The sequence below is a fragment of the Acanthopagrus latus genome, chromosome 22 (genome assembly GCF_904848185.1).
Source record: "Acanthopagrus latus isolate v.2019 chromosome 22, fAcaLat1.1, whole genome shotgun sequence".
In the NCBI taxonomy this organism is placed as follows: Eukaryota; Metazoa; Chordata; class Actinopteri; order Spariformes; family Sparidae; genus Acanthopagrus; species Acanthopagrus latus.
This window is the reverse complement of record NC_051060.1, coordinates 4,953,572-4,958,999: the sequence shown is the minus strand read 5'-3', so window position 1 is coordinate 4,958,999 and position 5,428 is coordinate 4,953,572. Positions and strand designations below refer to the sequence as shown.

General features: G+C 44.3%; 1 long non-coding RNA gene across 1 annotated transcript; it reads right to left on the bottom strand.

Annotated features, from left to right (window-relative positions):
• Positions 1 to 211: 211 nt before the first annotated feature.
• On the bottom strand, positions 212 to 4,467 carry LOC119012835. Its single transcript, XR_005072613.1, has 3 exons — positions 4,229 to 4,467; positions 927 to 1,187; positions 212 to 386 (listed from the first exon to the last, which is right to left on the bottom strand). It is a non-coding gene; the product is annotated as an uncharacterized LOC119012835 (long non-coding RNA).
• Between the last annotated feature and the right edge of the window lie 961 nt (positions 4,468 to 5,428).

Genomic DNA, 5,428 nt, shown 5'->3' with positions numbered 1-5,428 from the left:
CAGCCATGAGCCCAGAATATGTTACATGTACTATAAGGTGTATTCGTACGACAGCATATAGTAAGCTAACCCAGTTTGCAGGAGACATCAGTCATGAGTGGACAGCGGAGGCTGAGAGCCACACAGAGGACCAAACCCAGAGACAGAGTGGCCAATGACAGTCTGACCCAGTTCAACACTGCACACACATTAAAAAAGAAGACTTCTGAAGCTGCTTCACAAGTTTCTTTTATCTATTTTTATGGCAGTTGCACCTTCAAGAAGAAGAAGTGGTTTCCAAAGTGGAGTCTGGGGCCCCCCAGGGGTCCTTGATCGGGGTCCTCAGGGTCCGCTGCATAATGTGGAGAGGTTTCATGTCGCTGTTCTCTCATTTACTGGGAAATTATCTGCAGGGTGATAGAATGTGTTAGGCTGCCTTTTCTCCTCAGTGAGCGTGGCGAGAGTCATGAATTTCTGCTCTACATTATTCCCAAGAATCCGAATACTGTCCAACTGGGTCTCTGGTGTAGTTTAATCTGATGTGTGCACACTGGCGTTAATTGACCCAAATACCTGAGAGGAAAAGGAAAACTGGAGAGGGAGTAGTGATAAATGTATTTATAACTACTTTCTATATGATTTGTTCCAGTTCACTGAAACAGTTTGTGGGCAGAGATTCACGGTGTCAAAAGGATGAATCTGTGCTATGTTATGTTTAACACAGATCATATATGCAGTTATTTACATACAAATACACATATGCACGCGGTGCATCTTTCAAATTTGTGTCGATTTGTGTTTTCTGCACCAACTTTGTACATATTTCACAAACAAAAAGCTTTGCTTATTTATGGGGCCATATCAGCTCTACTGAGCGTAAAGAAATGTTTCAATACAGCCCTGGATGAAAGCGTGATTCTCTCACTTCCCGCAGCAATGACACTAACCTGTCCTTGAACATGAATCCCTCTTGGTCCAGCGGATCAGCTCAGTGACCAGCAGCGTCAGCAGGATGCTGCCGCATCGGCCGGCTCTCCGGAGGGTCGACACATCCAGGACATTTGGCGGCTCTGCATTTCAGAGGTCCGTCTCTTTTTAGCCTCAAAGCACGACTTCGGAATCACTCCACACGTAGAGCGTGAGCAGCTCCCCGGAGCTTTTACAGGTTTTGTGTAGAAGGAGGGACACACACACTGCTGCACACCAGCCTGGAGGCAGCACAACTAACATGTCTCCACTTTCATACTCATTCTCTTAAAAGGACATACAACAGAAAAGACCTGACCGTCTTTAGCTGCGCCTGCATATTAAACAGAGCCTCTGTCAGAGAAGTCATTACTATTCAAGGATGTGACGGCTTAAAATGCCGCCGCAATGTTGTCTTTTAATTCTCTCCACAGTCTGATGCATATTTACACCTGAATCTGGATTTTGCAAGAATAATTAGAGGAGGCAATTTACCCAGAGATAAATTCGACTCAATACTTATATGGCTCAGTGCATTTAATCCAAATTTTACACGGCAGGTAAATGGCAGAACCGCTGTAAACTGGTGGAGCCCGAAATTCTGCAGTTTAGTGCTGCATTTCAACTCGCCCCTCGCCACTACGCCCATAATAAACACTCACTTTACTCTATAGTGAGTCGTAAAACGACATTTACATGAATCTTGACATTTGACACAACAGGGGGAATAAAATCAGTGCAAATGTTTCAGCCTCAAGCCTTTCAGTGTTTGTGAATGTTTATTTACGTTGGTTGATCCGACACACTCTGAGCTCCAGGCCTTCAGTCATGAAGTGATTCAAGAAGATGATACGAAAGATAATCCACGACATCCGATGAGTCATCAGAATGTGTGACCTGTGATATAATGTGTTGCGCTGTGTTTTAGCAGTACAGGGAGCTGCACTGGTAACAGAGCCAAGAGCACAAGTACAAGAGCAAATACTTTGTTACTGTACTTTTCCTCCCCACATTTGAACGCAAATGTCCAAATTTTCTCCTTTTTGCATTTTCGGGAAAAGGCTCGTTACCTTATTTTGAATGCCTTTGAGGGGAATCATGGATTCCGTGTCATTGCACTCTGCCTGGATTTTCTTATTTTCTCACTGTTGCTGCTCGGGACGCTTTACCAACCCAACATGTGGCTATTTGACGTCCTGGGAATGAGACTCAACAGTCAATTGTCTTTGTGGTGCGTTTAGGATCAGCTGGGACAAATCCTACTGACTCTACCTTTAAGTTTAATAGTTTTTGTTTTATTTATATTAATGTGACGTGAGCTTTAGTCAGCTTTGACCAGAAATATCCTTCAGAGGGAGACTCATTACTTTGATACTCTGAGTACATTTCAGAGCCTGTACTTTATTACCTTTACTGGACTCAGTACTTCTACTTTTACCAGAGTCTATTTTTACTTCTACTGGAGGAAAGAATGTGTGGACTGCTTCACCTGACTTCCTCCTTTGCTGCACACTACAGCCACAAGAGGTTTTTTCTGATGAGGACGACCTGTAAACACCACATTTCCACCACTTTTTCTTAATCTCTTAATCACCTCATCTCATTGTTCTCCTCATGCTCTGCGATGGTTTACGGCACCCCATTCCAGAATTAGCTCGCTCAGCTGTTTACCCAGGTAGATCGTGACATTCACAGAACAGTAGTGGACGCGAACAGATGGATTTGCATTCTATTTTACACATTTTCTGGACTTTGGCTTGGCAGCCATCCTTTATCTGGCTAACAGCATTCACCTGGTGTCACAGGTGTGTGATTACCCTCCTGGAATAAAACCCAGCAGGAGTGCTCTGTACCATAATCATCGGTGCTCCTCTAAGAACTGATATGTTATGTATCAGCACGGCCGCAGCTGAGGCAAAATGACCGCATGTTAAGATGCCAGAACACCTCTCGAGCTGTGATGACATCCCCCGTGCAGCAGAATTTTTCCCTCTTTACATCGGGCTGTACTGGCAGCATCATGTCGCATACTGCTCTTTGTGCTTTGCGCTCTGAATTATGCAGCGTCAAGTTTAAACAGCTGCTACGGCTGTTGGGAGACGCTCAGAGAAAATCCAATAAAGCCGCAGAGGCAGGAAGAGGTTTCAGACCGCGAGCCCTCTGGCCTGGCGGAGCAGCGCCGATAGCGTCTACACCTCAGCAGGGAACTTTTAATATCAATCCACTGGAACTGAGAGAGGCTTTATAGTCACATATATCACCGTATTAGCTTCCCTGTCATGCCCCGAACATACCTGTGATGCTTAGACTGACAGGGCATCTATGAGGAACTCTGATATCTCAATGAATACATAATTCAGATGACAGGAACGACGTAACGGCTCCACTGGATGATTACAGTGCGACTACGTTTCACTGTGTTTGAGGGTCACTTGGTCGCAAAGGGAGATTTAATTTGCGGGCCAGTTTTTGTAGGTCAGAGAAGATTTGACATCTCATCAAGGTGGGAACGCTGCTAATGGGAGCGTCGCCCTCATGTCATTCAGTCAAAGTCTCATTTGTTCAGCTACATGTTTCCACACTGGGGTAACTCATTCATTTACTCCTGGCTTTTTCCTTTTTTGGGGGGATTTTATTGTGATTACATTGTTTCCCGGCAGCACTGTAGCCTGCACCTGTGCACCTGTCTTAACACTTCGATAAAAAGCAAATACACTCAGCTTCTGCTCTGAAACTGGAAAGAATGGGTATTCAGGCGTGGTTCTGGAACAAAATTACTGAGGATACATCTGATATTTAAGGGTGTGCAACGAACAGTTGCGTAGGTGTAAATGCATGTGGTCACCGGGGAACAGATTTTAAACCCAACCAAACGTGTTTCCAGTGGTTTACTGAAATACGTCTTTACATTTTAATGTTCAGTTTGTTTCAGTTTTGTTCATGCAACCAAATGTCCGTACTTAACACGTGGTTACATATACAAATACTTCTACAATCATAAGACAGTCGCTGATACTAAAACACATACATTCCACTGCAGTGCAAAATAACCCGCTTTTAGATAAACTGTTGCAGAGATAACTTTGTTACTCACATTGTTAAGTTGTATAGCATGCCAGTAGAGACAAATAGTCAGATGTAGATAATGGAAACCCATAACACTGAGTCTTATTATCTCCATCGCCTGAGAAGGGAGGCTGCTTTCACACCTGAGCACCTTCACAGTGATATTAACCAGCAAGTGAGGAGCCTCCATGATGTTTTGTCAGAAATTGTTTCTTACCCAGAATCAGAGGAGCTGAAACCCGATCTACTTCCAGTAGCTGCCGTGGCCGTGACAGCTAGGCTGCTGTTACGTGTACACAAGTCATGGGTGTGTTTTCATCGCAATAGGGTTGAGGGCCTAAAGGCACACTGAGGCAGAGCAGGTTGAAGAAATGCGACTTTACTAAATCAAGGTTCAAATTAAGAGGCTGCCAGTCTGGCATGAGAAAGCAGTCCAAACAAGCAAACAAGGTCCAGAGGGGCAGGACGGGCAGGCCGGTCGTAAACAGGTAGCAGGGAAACAGATGGCAGGAACACACAAACACTGACGGACTGATGGGATAATGAGGAGCAGGTGTGTCAGCAGGTGATGTGAGCAGGGTGCAGGAGAACGTGGGAGTCAGGTGACCAGGATTGGTGGGAACGTCTGAGGGAACGTGACGGGGGAGTGCACAGTAAAAAAGAGAGGAATTACATGGACCAACAAAAAGTAAGTAAGTAAAGTAATGTGAAAACTGAGGACAAATCATAAACGTGGAGGCACAGGAGACAGGGGATGAGGTGGGATCAGACAGGGGAGGAGCACAGGAACAACAGAAAATGTGAAACCTAAAAGAGAGGGAATCGTCGTTATGTCAACAAGTGTCCTTTCGGTGCCAGATTGTGGTGACAGCTGTATTGAAGTCTATGGGAGATGCACGGAGACAGACACTGGAAAACCCAACATGTCTACATCGTACCACCTCTGATGCAGAATTGCTACCTCCACAAAATGAAAGAGTGCACTCCAGAGAGTAGCAGGAGTCGAAAGCGACACCAAGACACAAAGAGGATGAAACTTCAAAATAAAACTGTAAGTGATCGACCATATACTGTTGACAGTATTGAACAGTGAGGACCAGGGTGCACCTCCCCAATCCTGACTGTTTTAGAGTGCCACAACATAAAAACAACATTTTAGTTCATGACAGAAATACATTAATATTATACAGAACCACGAAAGTTAATGATTTTTTTTTTTAATTTGTTGTGGTAAAAAATGTCTTCCTGTCATTAATTTGGTCGCTGTGACCATTCAGCAACAACTATTTAAATGAATACATGCTGCTATGCTTCTCTACATGTCTTTTGATGTTCAGTATTTGGCATCCATCTGTAGGATTTGGCAAGATGGTAGGACTTTAAGAGAAGTTTCCAGAAAATGATGTGAACTGCGAGG